The sequence below is a fragment of the Miniopterus schreibersii genome, assembly GCF_964146895.1.
Source record: "Miniopterus schreibersii genome assembly, chromosome: 3".
Lineage (NCBI taxonomy): Eukaryota > Metazoa > Chordata > Mammalia > Chiroptera > Miniopteridae > Miniopterus > Miniopterus schreibersii.
This window is the reverse complement of record NC_138103.1, coordinates 13,745,114-13,762,350: the sequence shown is the minus strand read 5'-3', so window position 1 is coordinate 13,762,350 and position 17,237 is coordinate 13,745,114. Positions and strand designations below refer to the sequence as shown.

General features: G+C 47.3%; 1 protein-coding gene across 1 annotated transcript in view; it reads right to left on the bottom strand.

Moving 5' to 3' along the window:
* RBFOX1 (RNA binding fox-1 homolog 1) overlaps positions 1-17,237 on the bottom strand; it is a 1,935,778-nt gene that overhangs the window by 1,461,137 nt on the left and 457,404 nt on the right. The window contains exon 3 of the mRNA XM_081132161.1: positions 8,016-8,048. The gene's annotated coding sequence lies outside the window, so the exon portion shown is untranslated. The remainder of the gene's footprint in view (positions 1-8,015; positions 8,049-17,237) is intronic.

Sequence of the window (17,237 nt, the reverse complement as noted above, 5' to 3'; positions counted from 1 at the left end):
AGCTTGTTGAATCAATGCATGCTCCCCAAGAGGGGTCCACCTGCTGATACACATGTAGTCTGCTTGGTTCCAGACCCCCTGAGCCCAGCCTGGCTGCCAGCCACAGCCCCTCTTCTTCTTTCCTCCCTAGACCCAGTATTGCCATGATTTCCTACGTGGACTTCTCTTTATTCTCTGAGCCTTTATAAATCTTTGCCCTTGGCCCTGGTTTACAGAATCAATCAGTTTACCTCCCCAATCCCTAGGATGATTCCAAACACCCCAAAGCTCCCCTTCAATCGCCAGCTCTCTAAGCCTTCTCCCGTCTCCTCGGTGGAAGCCCCACCACTGTGGATGAGTCCATTTCTCCTTTGCCATTGATAAAACATGCTGAATCCTCGTAATTATGCAACATTACAGACTATGACAGGCTGGAGCCTCCGCTGTTCAGTCTAATTTGGTGCATCGAGTCTGAGAGCTAAAGTGAAATATGAGCCCGGAGCACATCTTTTGATCTTAAACAGTCAGAAGGTTGGAATGTATAATGCTATGGAAATAAACGGTGTCAAAACTGTAGGAAATAATTTATGGTGTGGGAATGGGGGTTTGTGATCACAGAGCACTCACAAAATCTTAAAAGAGAGAGTCAGTGAGGTTGGTTGAGCTGTGGCAGGCGAAGGCTTGGAAGAAGAAAGGATCCGGATAAGAGACTAGATTTTTCTCTCGAGGGTTGAAAGACTCAGCCTTTGCCTCTGAGAGACGGGAGGTGACTCCTGACTTCATCACCTCAGCTGGCTGTAGGATCTAACAACCTTGGATATGATTCCTGATCCTATTCCCAATACCTAAGGCTCGTTTAATCAGCTTCCTTGAGCCTCAGTTTGCTCATCTGTAAAATAGGGCATTTTAGGAAACAGTGTTTACTTCATAGGGTCCTTGTAATGGTAAAATTAAACAAGACAAGGTATATAGAATGATGTGTAGAGTGCTTGGCATATAGTCAGATGCTAATTAAAAGTTAGCTTTTTGGGTTTTGGTTACTTTAAACCCCATTGCAACGTACAAATGGTGAGATCCTTCTAACATCCTCAAAACCTCATAGTAACAGACACACACTTTTCTTTTTTCTGATAGAAGCAGTAGAAAGAGAAACTTTAAAACTGCTTGCCTTTCCCGGAGACGCTTAATTAATTTCCACAGAATAAGGTGCTTCTGGAAGACTCTGGGACTGATGCTTCCATTTGGTTTAGAGGCTATGAACTGGTTCTGGTTGGCGCCTCTGCGATTTCTTATTGTAGCTGTGAACGAGTTCCCAGTGATACCAGCGACCACAACGACTAGCACACACTGAGGGCTATTTACGCACCAGGTAGTATTCTAACTGCCGCCCTACCTTGCAGCACGCCTTTTGACCTTTGCAAAAAACAGTATACGGTTCATCCTTTACTTATTTTCATTCTATGGAGGAGACAAATGCAACACACCCGGGTTAAGTAATTTGCCAGAGTTTTACCGCCAGCAGGGACCGGAGATGGGAAATGACGGAGCCGAAGCAGGCATCGGACTCCAACGCCTGTGCCCGCAACGGTGTGGTCCACAGTGGACAGAGCCCCAGAGCTGAGCTCAAGCAGGACATTCAGGTGTTGGGCCTGCTGTTTAATTCCTAAGTAAGTCTGGTCAGTCTTTGCCTCCTCTCTGAGTCTTGGTTTCCTCCTCTGTAAACACAGGCAGCGATGTTATTTTAAAGATCGTCGTGAGGATAAATAACGCAGTGCCTGGCACTCGGGGAGCGCGCGGTGAACGATGCCCACAGCCTCCAGCTGCTGCGTCAGGCTCCTGCTCACCTCCCAGCCGGGTGCTTCTGGGTGTCACTGTGCTGAACAGACCTCTGATCTGTCAGCCTCTCACCCGCGTCTCAGGTCAGCAGTTCCCTTCCTCTGCTTGTTCCCCTCTCACCCCCAGTTCTACCTCTGCTCCCCTTATTCTCAGGACACATAGTTCCCTCTGCTACCCCTGGGAAGATGAAGACCGCCAGGCATAGTCTCTTTCAGTTTCTCTTCCCTCTCCTTCAACTTTACCCACTCTTACTCTCCTTTCTTTCTTTCTCAGTGGCACAGAAGAAAAATGTCCTTCCTCAGTCCAATTAATGCCACAGCTCTCTGGCGTGGTGCTGAGCCCTGGTGACACATGGTGGGCAAAGCACAGGCCCCTCGGGGATGCTCTGGTCAACTTTCAGTGGGTAAAGCCTATCTGTGCTCTGATGCCCATCTTCAATATCCTCTAGGCCTGTCTTCCAGGCTTACGACATACCCAAAAGTGCCACATTGCTAAGCCTCCCATCTCCAACTTCAAAATTTCTTCCAGCCAGGGACCAAAATTCCTGTGGCTCAAATACTTGAAAGGCTGGTCCCTGCTGTGCATATGTGCTTCTCTTTCCACTTACTCCTTAAGCCACCACATCTAACTCTTGCTTCAGTCACCTACGTTGGAAAGGCAGTTGTTGGGGACGTTAATGACAGCAGAGTTGACAAACCCAGTGCCATCAACATGGCGCTCACTCTCCTTGACCTTGTCGAAGCATTTCATACCTCGCCACTTCCACACCCCCAATAATGCTTATTCCCTGAACACGCAGGCCCTCTCCCACCTGTGCCCTTTCTCATGTTCTCCACTTTTCTTTACCTGATTCCAACCTAACTCACCCTTCAGGGCTCCAGTCTGCATATTACCTCCTCTGGGAAGTCTCCATAGACACGCCACTCCAGTCTTAAGCTCACTGATGTTTGAACCCAGATCCAAAATTTACTGAATTATGGAGCAGGACTTGTGGAGAGGGCTTCACTCTTATGAAACAAATGATACTACAGCATTTATGATATAACCCCTCCCCGCAATATTGGACCATGTGTTCTTTGGGAATAATATTGTGTGTCAAACCTGTATATATATCCCAGTGCCCAGTGCTTTGACCAGAATATAATAGCTGTCTCTCAGATGTCCATCCAATTTAAAAAATACCAACCGTATCTCTAACTGAGAATCCTGGGCCCTTGAATTAATACCTGATGATTGTTTAAGTTTCTTTAAACATTCTTTCGAGCTGGCAGAGACGACTATGAAAATGCAATTGGGTAAAAGTCAACAAGACCAGGAGTGCTCCTCAGGTAGCATTGCTGAGCTTCAAGTAGATCTTGCCCCTGGGAGAATCAAAGAGGGCCATTAACTCCAGCGTGAATTAAGTCATGTAAGTAAACTTCTGCCTGGTTAGGGTCTGGGGCAACCACGATGCACGATCATCGGAGCAAGTTTTGGAAGCCATGGGTCTCAAAATAAATTGCCAATTAGGTTATTTATTTATTTATTGTCTTACTTGATACAAAAGATAAAGGATGAGGGTTGTTTAAGGAAGTAAAATAATTCCTGAGCACCTGCCTTGTGCAGATTTTCACACTTAAAATGCAAACCAATCTTTTGGGGTTGGTTTCATTGTTCCTATTGTACTGGTAAGAGGCTGTTGAGCAGTTAAGTGACTGGCCCGCAGGCACGTTACTTGCACGGGGAGGACCCATGACTCATGCCTCATCTATGAGACTCCAGCGCTCCCCTCTTTCCACTGTGACCCTCCTGGTGCAAGGGCTCAGCTTTGCCTTGTAAGCATTCTGGCTTCTCTAGTCACTCAGAATGGCCAGGGCTGGTCTTTTGTTCACAGCTAAAGAAACCCAGTCCCTTCTCAAAAGCACTGGTTTCTGCAGCCCAGGATCTGCTTTCCTGAGAATCAGGGTCGAGACAGGAAAAATAAATGATTCCTTGGCCCAGGATAAAGTTTCCTTCTGGCAGGAAAAAGGGATTGGTGGGAGGGAGATCCTACCTGTTTCCCAAAGCCCTCTGGGCTTTGCCACCTGCGTAGTTGGCCGTCGCAATTATTTGGGATAGCAAAACTATAATATCAATCAACCTCAGCTCCACGCTTTGCCATGAAATAGGAGCGGGCCAATTTATCAAAATTGAGGCCCTCCACTGGGTGTAGATCGCCATTAAACTATCCACAGGAAATCATTAAGGTGAGGCAAGAAACCAACTGGTAACTGAAAAGAAATTATTTTATTTTAAACATCCTCGCCTGCAACCTTCTTTGTTTGGCTCTCAGCATAGCCAACATGGGGCTTGGTCTCAGATCTCTGCGTTACTGTGCAGTTGGTGGCAGAGAGAACTCAGATGTAAGCATTTGCAATCCAGTGGCTGTGCCCAGGTTACTTGGTTCTCTCTCAGCAGGGCAAGCCGCGTGACGATAAATAGGGGGGAAATGTGCATGCATTTGTGCGATAAAACAGGCTTAATGATTCTGGAGGGGAAAGAGTCCACGAGACATACAGTAGCAACTTAGGAACAAAATGGAACCATGCAGGGCCAATTAATGTGCAAATATGTGTGTGCTGAACGTGCATACCATTCATCATGTGGACATGGAAATTGGGCCATTTATCTGTTATATTATGTATGTGACATCTTAGTTTGGTTCTTACAGGCTGCTCGGGGACAAAGGGCCATGTGCTTTGCTGCTAGCAGAGGGAATTTAAGATAAATTCTTCAGCTGTCATAAACATCGCTGGGCAGAATTTGGTCAGAAGATAAAGCTCTTTCCTCTGTAGGATTTTCACATTTCTCAATAGTCCATGTGCCATCTTATTAAAACTGTGTGCAGTGCATATGCCGTGAAAAATTATTGGCACAAACAGCTTGCTGTCATGTTTTCAAAGTCCAGATTTAGCAAACGTTATTCACATATTCACTGTCAATCTGCAGAGAAAAAGGGGCCTGGCAAAGCCATTCCTTCTCTCCGATCCTGTGGGTTTGTGCTTCACCTTGCCTCCCTTTACCCAGCGCTTCCTCCACAGGCGGGGTTTGTTCCGCTGAAATTACAACTGCTTGTCTCCATGTAGGGGAAAAAGAAAGTTATTTGAGAAGGAAAAGAACTTCACAGAAGCACTTTCCCGGAGCCACTATTATTTACCTAACAGAACATGCCATGAATGTGGATCGTGCACGAAGTGATGGTGATTGCTTGCTTTGATGAATTGCCATTAGAGGTTCAATTAATAAAATGTGACCTCCCTGCAGTAGTGCGAAATAAATATGGCTCGGCAGCAGCAATTACAATTCAGCCTTAGAATTGTAATGGTTAAGAGAAAGAAAAAGTTGAGTTTTTTTAGCTTGTTTTATCTGGGAAATGAGAGACTGGAGTAAAAATAAATGAATGAATGAATGAATGAATGAATGAATGAATGAATGAATGAATGAGTGGATGTGATTTCTGATCTGCAGTTTCGTCCATACGCTGGGCATTACTATCCTTCCTCATTTGCTCTATCCCCACTTCCCGGATCTGATCTTTTGTTTTCCCATTTATCCTGTTTTATACTTTTTAATGTTTGTGTTTTCTTTCTTTGTTGTTGTTGTTTTGGTTTTGGTTCTTTTGGCAAACAGCTTCATTTTTTTTTCTTGTATACAAATTACCTAATATAAACTACGCCCTTCTTATGTGCATTTAACACACGATGGTTCCTGCACAACCACATCCAGACGACGGCACTGAATATTCCCCATCGCCCACTAGGTTCTCTGTGCCCCACCCAGATGTAACCGCTGTTGTTACTTTTGTCACCAGAGGCGAGTGTTGTTTGCATATGTGTGTAAATAAAACCAGGCAGGCTGTGGTCTTTTCTTCTGATTTTCTTTTCACTCTACGTTACATCTCTGAGATTCATACAGGCTGCTTCATGTATCTACAGGCAATTCTTTTTTATTGTTGTCTTGAATTGCACGAATATAACACCATTTATTTCTCTATTATGCCCTTAATGGACATTTGGTTTGTTTCTAGGTTGGGGCTGTGATAGATAAAACTTCTGTGAAAAGTCTTGCATGTGTGTTTTTGGTTGATATAAGCATTCATTTCTCTTGGGCACATAAGGAGGAGTGGAATTGCTAGATCATTAAGCACTATTTCACCAATGTTTAATGTACGTATTTCAATTCTCCAAAAGTCCATTTTTAAATCTGTAAAATGGTGATAACAAATATCCTGCCGTATGTGATTTCTCTGACATTGAAAAGGGGCGACGTATGTAAAGGTGTTTAATTGCTGATTGTTTTGAACAGCCAAATGTGGCACAAACTTGAGACTGTGCCTAGGGGAAGGGAAGATGGAAGATGGCTGGAAATCAGCAGCTGTCCATGGGGCTGACCACAGAGGCCTGAGATATATTCAGGTATGATCTAGAGAATAGCTATCAGCCCTTAAGGAGTGGCAGAGCTAATATTCATTGCACACCCACTATGCACCAGGCCATGATCTGGGTGTGATCTGGTCTATATTGTGTTGTGCACTGAATGTTAAAATCCTAACCCCCAATGTGATGGTAGAGGAGGGGGGGGCCTTTGGGAAGTAATTAGGTCATGAGAGTGGAGCCCTGGTGAGTGGGATTAGTGCCCTTTATAGGCAGAGACAGGAGAGCTTGCTTTCTCTCTCTGCCAGTGCTTTGATCTTGGACTTCCCAACCCTCAGAAGAAATTTTCTATTTTTAAGTCACCCAGGCTATGCTATCATGTTATAACAACCTGAATGAAAGCATATGGGATGGCAGCTAATAGCCAGCACTTTGTACCCCACTAGACATGGTTGTACCCCAGCTCTATCGCTCATTAGCAGGTACTGGTCTTTCTGAGCCTCAGTTTATTCTTCTGTAAAGTGGGTATTATAATTGTCCCTACATCATAAGATTTTTTGTGAGAATTCTATAAGATGATTCATGCAAAGCCCTCACATAATAAATGGCGTATAATAGGTGTTGAATATACGGGCACTCACATTCTGGTCACAGCAAACCAAAAGGGTAACACTGCCATTGCCATTTTACTGTTCTCAACAGTGTGATTGTCAGTCTCATGCTGGAAATGAGGAAACTAAGTTTGGGTAGATAACTGACTAATTCAAGTCACAAGGCCCCTGGGAAGCAGGTGATGCTAGTGGCTCCTTACCTGCACCCCACCCTCCTGCTTCCTGTCTCCCTCCCCCCCACTGACCTCCTTCCCAAATCCCTGTCTCACTAGGCATTTAACATAACACTTACACCGCTAATGCATCCCAGTTTCGGGCAACTTTTGCACAACAAGCTATTCTATCCAACGGTGCAGACATTCCAACAGAGGTTCCTGCCCTTGCTAATGATCTCCCCTTGCATTTCGTAGAGCGCTGCCAGAACCTGCCTCCCTACCCTTTGTTCCGCATGCCCTTCCCAACATCATAAGATGGGTCGAAAGGAGGTGCAATTATCCTCACCGAACCCATGAGGAAGACGAGTCTCAGCAGTGAGGGTGCTGCCCGATGCCACACGGAACCCAGCGCACCTGAGCCCCAGGTAGGTCCATGTTCCTTGCTCCACACATATTGCAACATGGGAGAGGGAGAGCCACTGGCTCCACAGCGCTGGATCTGTTTTGGGGGACCCATAAATGACACTCTGTACGATTCTCAATGGATATTCACTTTGCTGGTAACCTCTGACCAACACCTTGAATTTTAAAAATTCTTTACCTACGTCATCAGCATGAGCTATAGTTTCCTTCATGCCCCGAGGGTGCTCGGGGAGAGGAAAAGGAGAGAGTGGATGGAAAACATGACAGAGACAGAGGGAGGTGTCACCGTCCAAGCAAAGGCTTGTCTCAATGGAGCAAGAGTCACAGCATGGATATACAGAGATGGACTCCGAAGTCACCAGGACAGAGCGAGCGGGAGATCCTGCTGTGAGACCATTAACCGTCTTTACCAGGCTACTCAGAGCACATGCTGTGAAGACTAGCACGGTGACCGGGTTAGCCCCGAACCAGCACCTCGGGACCCACCCAGCGGACGAGCACCACCCAAACCGCCAGAGACAGCCCGGAGCGGAGCCACAACCAGGACGCCCGCTTCACCGCACCGCAAAGCAAACCATCCAGAACCGCCTCCGAAGAGGCAGCAAGACCGCGTGTCCTACCTCGGTGCTGCTGGCGGCCAGGCTTGCCGAGACCTGCAAGTTAAAGAAAAAAAGACATTAGTATTGATTCAACGAGAAGGTAATTGGATTAATTGTCTTTTTAAAGGAACTGGCATCAATAATTTGTTTTGACCTGAGGGGACAATGGGTACAATGCGAGCACACACACACACACACACACACACACACACACACACACACACTCTCACACACACACACACACACACACACACACTTTTGCTTCTACCAAGCACCGCAGTAAGATTTGTTTTCCAGTCCTGTGTTTATGGTGAAGAAGATAATTAATATTTTTAACACACCGTAACAATCTTGCCAGGAAAACAAGGGGAAGGCCGTGTGCAATGCCTCTACGCTGATTGCGATGAAGTAAACACTGAGAAAGCAAAGGCATTAAAGATATTTTTAAGGTTTTTTTTTTTCTTAAAGTTTTTTTTAAATTTTTTTAAAATATATTTTTATTGATTTCAGAGAGAGGAAGGGAGAGGGAGAGAGAGAGGGAAACATCAATGATGAGAGAGAGTCATTGATCGGCCGCCTCCTGTGGGCCCCTGTTGGGGATGAGTCCTCAACCCAGGCACATGCCCTGACCAGGAATCGAATGAACCTCGATCTCCTAGATCCTAGGTCAACGCTCAACCACTGAGCCATGCCGGCTGGGCTCCGTGAAAGCTCTGAGTGAGGGTTATGATAAGGCAGAATCGCCAACTATAACAATGACAGCATTCTGTTTTCAAAATGCTTCAAAATGTTGTGTAACAAAGGCTTGTGCCTGACAAGTTGTCTCATTCTTGTCTCATTTAATCCCTGGAACAAGGTTTATCATTCCCATTTCACAGATGAGAACCTTGGGCTTAGACAATTTAAAGCATTTTTCAAAGCCCAGAAAGGTATCAACTAGGGGAAATTAGTCTTAAACCCAAGATAAAGACAGGCAGGCTTCCTGGCTCCCACTCACAGCCCACTCTGTATTGGAGGGTTTGCTGTGGACACCACCCACCACTGTCCACATGTGCCTAGAAGGGGCCTCCTGTCTGGGGGCAGATAACTTCTTGTCTTGCAGCTTTCTCTCTTATACCCGGGGTTGACCTGGCCAACCTCAGCTACATTTTCCTACCAGACTATTATACTTTGAACTGTCCCCACAAAGTTTACGAAGCTCTAACACCTTATGTGTTGGTATTTAGAGATGGGACCTTCGGGAGGTAGTTAGCTTTAGAGGAGGTCATAAGGGCAAGGCCCAAGTGATGGGATTACTGTTCTTATCAGAAGGGACACTAAAGAGTGCTTCCTTTGCCTGTCCTCCCTCCCTCCCTCCCTCCCTCCCTCCCTCCCTCCCTCCCTCCCTCCCTCCCTCCCTCCCTCCCTCTCTTCACAAGTGCAGGGGAGGGGAGACCATATGAGGACACAGTAAGAGAAGGTTACCCACAATCAAGGAGAGAGCTCTCACCAAACCCCAACCCTGCTGGCTCCTTGATTTGGACTTTCTGTCTCCAGAACTATGAGAAATAAACTTTTATTGTTTAATCCGCCCAGTCTCAGGTGCTTTGCCGCAGCAGCCCAAGCTGACCGAGACACAGACCCGGACACGCTCACAGCTGTGTACCCCGCAGAGGCCCCGAGCAGGCCTGGCTCCCCGGGCTACCTGACCCGTAGCTCACGCTGGCCCTGCTCTCAGCACCGCTTCTCTCACCTTCACTCCAAGGTGTTAGACCAGCCCCCACCCGAGCCTTTAACCCCACAAGCAGCTCAGAAGGAGCCCTCTGCCCACTGGGCAGCTTTCATGCACCATTAGCCTCCTAAACAGGGGGCCAGTCTTCAGACTGATCTTGGACAAGAAAGTCCATTAGCCTTGGCTGGGGCTTTCTGAGCCATGAATCCATGAGCCAGTCCTGGAGAAAAGCTCCAAGGCATGATGAATGTCAGGGTCCAGAGCCTCCCCTCCCCTCCTTCTCTCCTCTGGAGCCCATTCAGAGCTGGGATTGAGGGAGCAAGCAGCTGATTCCCAAGCGATCATTTGTGTGTGAGCATTTCCCTGCTGACAGCCAACAGAACATGGGAGGGACAGTGCGGCATTCAACAGCTCCAGGTCTTCAGCGGTGAGGCTCTCCCTGCTTCCAGAGCACATGTGCGACAGTTCTCAGGGGATTTCTCAGATTCCCTCCACTTCATAATCTTACAGTATGTCTCCTAACGCTGTATATTTTCGGTTGCGTGACCTCTTTCATTCCCCCCTATTAAGAAAGCCCAGTTCTTGCATCTACCTTAGGTAAATGCAAACAGAGATGGCTATTCACTGCAGCATTGCTCACGATAACAATACATTTCCAGAAAAACTTTTTAATATCCCTCAGTTGTTTGGAGCACAGTCCTGTACACCAAAAGGTTGAGGGTTCTATTCTTGGTCAGGGCACATATCTATATTGTGGGTTCAATCCCTGGTTGGGGCATGTACAGGAGGCAAATGATTGATGTTTCTGTCTGTCTGTCTGTTTTTCTCTCTCTCTCCCTTCCTCTCTCTCTAAAATCAATAAAATAAAAAAAATCCTCAGTGAAGATTGAAAAAAGAAAAAAATTTAATATCTATGGGAAAAATAACTATAAAACAGGGTTTGAGCACTCAAATGCCTACAGGAGCCAAGAAAATAATAAAAGTGTGTAAAGTGGGCTGTCTGTAATACAATAGGGAATGGTGGGGTCTGTGTGCAAATTAGATTTCCTACTCTACCTAAAGCCATTAGCATTCAGTTTCTAACAGGCAACATATGGTTCTAGCCAAACAAAGCACACATGTAGTCCAGATGTGGCTGTTGGATTTCTAGTTTATGATTCTCTGAGCCAAACAGATTATGATACATCATATTCTAAACATTTTGCAGCAGTTAGAATGAATGGAGTGGATCCTAATGTTTTGACATGAAAAACTCTACAACACATACTGTTAATGCAAAAGAAAAGATATAGCCCTGCCGGGCGTGGCTCAGCGGTTGAGAGTGGACCTAGGATCCAGGCGATCGGGGTTCGATTCCCGGTCAGGGCACATGCCCAGGTTGCGGGCTTGATCCCCAGCAGGGGGCATGTAGGAGGCAGCCGATCAATGATTCTCTCATCACTGATGTTTCTCTCTCTCTCTCTCTCTCTCTCCTTTCCTCTCTCTGAAATCAATGAAAATATATTTAAAAAAAAAAAGAAAAAAAGAAAAGGAAATATGTAGAACAGTACACATACATTGATCGGTTGCCTTCAGTACACTCCCGCCCTGGAAATCAAACTGCAAACCAGGTATGTGCTCTGACCGGGAATCAAACTGAAAACATTTTGAGTGTAAGGAAAGACACTCAACCAACTGAGCCACTCCAGCCAGGCAAGAAAAATCTCAAGGAACTTTCTTTCTCTGAATTATTCAAATTTTTCATTAAGAATGTAGCCATGTAGTATTTGTCAAACTAAACATACATTTAAAATATGATATATATAAAGTTTTACAGGTCTCAATGTTAATAAAAGACTTTATAGAAATGTTGGCTTTTTTCTCATTGAAAAGAGACTGAAAACAACTCTCTTACCCATTCATATATATAGTGACACAGAATAGAAGGTGGCACAAAGCATATGGTACGAGAGGGAGCGGTGGGGCTTGTGGCCAACTGGAGATAAATCATATTTCATTTATGGTTTATAGTTCTACATATTAGATAAATATACAAAAAGCAAACGGTGAAAGTTACTGAAACCTCTGTAGACGGCATTCAGGGTTGATTCTATAGTCAGAATTATGTTAGAACCACTTCCAATGAACTCAGGGCTCATTCAGGAATGCGGTACCTGCAGAGTCCAGGGCCTGCCTGTAATCCACTGGGGCATGTGAGGCAGCCAGAATGCACCGCAGAGGCCAGCTGGATGAGTGAGGGTTCTTTAAAGTCTGCAGGTGCCAGGCTGAGGCATTTGGCTTTTATCTTGTCAGCAGCAGCAGCCATCAGAGGGCTTCCAGCGGGGGCTGATATGATTAGAGCCACGTTTGAGGTGGGCTGTTCTGTGGACCAGTGTAAGGCACGGAGGGACGCAGGAAACTCCTGGCAGGACGTCCCTTAACGCTTTGTTCCAGTGGTTTCCCATCCCTTTAATCATTTCCTTCCTCTCCTCTACATTTGTTTGAAATTGCAAAGACCGACATTAAGGGTTTCCTCCTCGCTTGTGCTAGGAACTCGGTGTGTGTCCCTCACAGCCGACTCTCCTGCCACTTTTTCAGATGGGGAAACTGAGCTTAGCATGCCAAGCTCCTTTTCTGAGGCCACACAAGGGAGTGTCAGAGGCAGGGCTTGAACCCAGGTCAGCCTCCAAAGCTGCCTTCAAAGCCAACCCAGAGAGTTTGCCCAGACCATGGAGAGATGGGTTCCCTCCTGGGACTTCCCACAAATTAACAGACATCAGGACTGAATTCACTGATAGAGGGGAGACCACTGCTCAAGTAAACCCACTTGGTCTCCTCTACACCCGTGTCTGAGATGCTCAAATGCCATCTGGGGCTCTGTGGTTCCAACTCTTCAATCTTCTGTGATGAACATGTTGGGGTCCCACTCTGATTTTTGCAGGGGCAGGGGCCAACAGGTCTTTTTTGTGTGCACGGTCTAGAAACAACTCAAAATAGCTTAAGGACACAATAGAATTTATTAGCTCATTCCACTAATAGAGCTCACTTTAAATGGACCTAGACAAGAATCAAAGAGGTGAAATTACTTCTCTGACAAGTGGTAGAGCAGGGAACCGAACCCAGGCCTCTGTGATTCGACGCCGCTCTCTGCGAGGCTCCGCGGCAGCCCCCGGCGAAAACCCAGGAACACGGTCATTGTTCCCCGTTCCCTGGTGGGACACTACCCCACTCCGATGTCATCGGCTGATACACATGCTCTGCCTTCGGCTCCTCCCATCCCCTCCCCTCCCCCAGGATTCACGGCGGGGTGTCCCCATGGCTGTGCCGACGATGCCAAGGTGCCCTCTCAGGCCGGAAGATGGAACCGTCACCTTCCTCCTCACACCCTACCCTGTTGGGCCTTCCGATGCGTGTCCATCAGCAAATGGCACCGTGTCATTTGGCGCCAGTGTGTCACCTGAACAGGCATTCCAGGCAGAGAGGGCTGCGAGGGTATTGCCCGTGAGTTTGGGAGGCGGCTTCCGTCGACAGCCTTTCCAAGGAGAGTGTTAAACCCTCACGCCCTGAAGTCGACCACATGGTGTTTGCCCGGCTGCCGGGCTGTCTGGGGTTTAGATGAACTTTTTTATAAAAAGGCCAGCCTAGACCAGCACCGACGTGGAGCCTTGCTCTTTCCGCCCGTTATACCTCCATCCCGTCTGCCTTTGTCAGCGCTCTAAGGACGTCTCAGGAAGACTCGGAGCCCCCCCGCCACCCCCAGGCAGGGGCACCCCAGTCCAGCTCAGTGTGCGACTTCGGTCCCGCGGGCAGTGTAACGCCCGTCTGCCCCGTTCCCACGGAGGGATTCGCCGGGAGGGGGAGCGGCTTCTCTCTCATGGCCTCTCCTGCCTTTGGTTTTCTGGCTTTCACAGCTCTGTCACCGGGGCTGGGCAGCCGGGGCAGCGAAAACAGGCAAACGCCTTTCCACTTGAACATGCAACAGCTGAACTCATCAGTGCTGAGGATCAGGCCGATACCGATGGCCACAGGGGCCCTCCGCATGCAAGTGCCCACATGCCCTGTTTCAGCCCACACGCTGTTGGCCGGAGCTCTGCCATGGGGCCACCTATAGCGGCAAGGGGGTTTGGGCGTGGAGTCAAGCCATACGTCAGGGGACAGGGTGGTTTGGGAGAACAGTGCAGCAGGCCTGGCCCCACCGCCTCCCTGCAGCACCCACCTTACCTGAGACCCCTCCGCATGGTTCCCTGAGAGAAAATCTGCTCCCACTCAACCTCTTCCAGTTCCAGGGATAGGATCCTGGTGACATAACGCACAGTCTCTTGATACTGAGGTCCCCTCCCCTTGCATCTGGGCCTCCTGGGTGCCTCTGCCATCCGGCGTAAACCCAGCTCTTCCATGGTATCCCCTCGCCCTCAGGAAACTAACATGTCCTTCTGCAAGAGCAAAGCAGAGAACCCCAGGCCCTCTCTTACTTTTTTCTCCCCTGCTCGAAAATGCAGAAAGGGGCGATCAGCAAAACTGCTGCATGAGCAGACTGCACCCTCTTCTTGCTGGCTCCCCACGGTCTACGAGAGGAGAGGTCCCCTAGGAGCTCAGCTTCTCTTCAGGTTGACTCTGATGATTTTCTTCCTCCTAGAATCCTGTCTGATCTTCTGCTTGTGTGTCTAGTCAACACTGCTGATGTCAGAGCTGGCTTGTCCCCTCTCAAAGAGCCCTGAGGAGGCACTTGGACCCCATGGTGTTTGGCCCTGTTTCAAGTATAAGAGATACTCCAAGTTCCTTTGTCTTCAGTTAGGGTCCTAGTGATCTATTCTGGGGTAACAGGGAACATTTTATTGACCACAGGGGCTAGCAAAGTGTTGTGCAGTCTTCTCCAAACTGAGCCAACTCTCTACTTGAACCAACTGAAGTGCTGGGTCATTTTCACTGTGTACAGGATACCTAAAGTCCTGTCCTCAAAGCCAGGTCAAGCAGAAAAAAGTGGGGGTTGTAGAATGAGACAAGTGGGATTCCTGCAACTCAGCAGCCGGGTGGCTTTGGGGTTGCCTCCCTTGTCTGAGGGAATGGAAGTCTCTGTAAACTAGGAATGGGAAACCCTTCCCCATGGTGGTGATTCCCTGTCATCTCTTGAATAGAAAACACCAGAATCTCCAGAGTCCTACCTGTGATGTCTCATTCCCTGGACACTAGGGACTCTAAGCACAGTTGTAGAGTTGTGTCCCTGGTTCAAAACCTGTTTCTGTCACTTTCTAGATACGTAATCTTGGGCACACGTGGTCATTGAAAGTGGCCACACATTCTTCTGGTACTTCTCCTATTGAGAGGCAGGTCTATGCTCCCAACCCTTGAATCTGGGATCCTAAAACCACCTGACCAGTGGATCACAGGAGGATGCTGTGCCAGTTTGGGGCCTGCCTTAAAACACTAGTCTTTCTCTACTGTTCAATGGGACCTGTCTGGGCCTCAGCTGCCATATCAGGGATCTGGCTGTTGTGAGACCACCACACAGGAAAGGCCACATTTTGGTACTTGGATGGATAGTCCTAGCTGAGCCCAGACGTCCAGCCTCCCTGGCCAGAGTGCCAGCTGTCTTGGACCCTCTAGGCCATCCATCTGCCAGCTGAGTCCACCGGGAAACCTCAACCAACCCATGTCCACACACCCTGCTTGGAGTCCTGACCTACAAAACCTTGAGCTATAATAAATGGTTGCTGTTTTGAGCAGCTAAGTTTTGGGGTACTTTTATATAGCAATAGACGATCAAAACAAAAGGCACTTATCCTCTCTAAGCCTGCCAGTTTATACCTATAAAATGAAAATATATTTTTACAAGCTTGTCCTAGGAATTAGGAAACAATATGTCCAAAGTGCCCACACGGTTCCTGACACACGGTGAACAGTTCTATCTTTCCTTTTATGGACCATCAGCACCAGGGCTGCTCTTCGTGCGTTTCCAAGGGCAACAGTCTTGATTTACTGTCAAGTGATGGTTTTCAAAGCCCTCGATCTGAATTCCAGCCGGTAAAATGTGAATGGGCTGCTCAGGAGTCAGATACACTTGGGTTTACAAATCCCTGCCCAACCACCAAGAAGCTGTTTCTCTCTGAGCCTCAGTTTCCTTATATAGAAAATGGACACAAGAACCTATCTCCCTGCCTTTCTGGTATGGGTTCAATGCGCATGTCTGGCCTAGAACTGAAGCTGGAGGATGACTAGCTATCACTTCGGTGTAGTTTGGTGCAGTAACTGTAACAGCAGCAGCAGTCCTAACAGCCGGTATTTTGAGCTCCCCTGCGTTTAACAGAGCAGCCCGTGAACAGGCCACCTAAAGGGGTATGTCTGAACGCAGGCAGCTCCACTCTCCTCCTATCCAGCTCCTCTATTCTAGCCCAGGACTCGGTTCCAGCCACTGAGCTGTGGGGACACAGCCCAGATCTTTTAATGTGAGTGTGAAAAAGGAAAGAGCCCATTCACAGACAATAGTCTCCCCTCCCCAATTCCATAGGTTTGACATGTCCAATAATTAAACGTCTCTTAAAATTCTTCTAGAAAATGCACACGGTTCACTCAATAACTCTTGCTGTCATAAAGGCAATATTTACACGCACTTGCTTTATATTCTGGAAGCTTGTGACCTAAGAATAGTTTTGCGTATGGTGTTGAACAACTGCCCTAGGTCTACCTTGCAGATGAGCAAGAGGCTGTGGGGTAGGGAGGGGAAAGGTGAAGCTGCCCATGGTGGGGAGGCCGAGCAGGGAGGGGCAGACAAATCCCTGCCCTTGGCTTGCCCTTGACGTCGGTGTATTAGGAAGGTTAAAGTAGTTACAGCCTTGGGTTGATGGGTATCTGAGCTGTGACGAGCCCATCAGTCACTCTGACATGTGCTGGGAAACACAGAGAGATTGCAAACATTATCTGAAGCTTAATTACGAGGCAGAGAGGAGGCCGGGTGGGTGTGAGAGGGAGTGCTGGGGCCTCCTGCATCCTTTCCCACTGTTTCCTGTAATCTTTGGGGAAGTTGCTGCCACTCATGTCCCCTTCCAAAGAGCTCCTTGTTGCTTTTTGAGCCCAGGTTGCAGGATTAAAGCAGTTTCCTAGAGGGTTGTGTTCAGATTTAACTCCACAACCTGCAAATGTAGATGAAGATCATTAAGAACCTCCTTCCCTTTGACCCGCTAATTCTGCTCCTGGAAATCTTCTCTAAGGACATATGGAAAAAACAACCAAGGTTTGTGGCATAAAATTGTTTTCTAACTTTTTTTTTTTGGTAAGGAAAAAATAATAAAAAATTGGAAACAACCTAGTTGTCCAACAAACGGGGATTGAGTTAGTGAGCTTGGCCATCCCCTTTCATGGACTGCTTACTATATGACCACTAAAGTGATGGTCAAGCAAAGTCTGAAATAACATGAGAAATACGTATATTAGGGGGAAGAAGCAGAATATAAATGACATGTACTACACAATCTCAATTATGTTAAAACATGAACAGAAGAAAACAGGGGAAGGAAATTTTAAAAATTATTTTTCTTTGGGAAACAAAACTGGACATT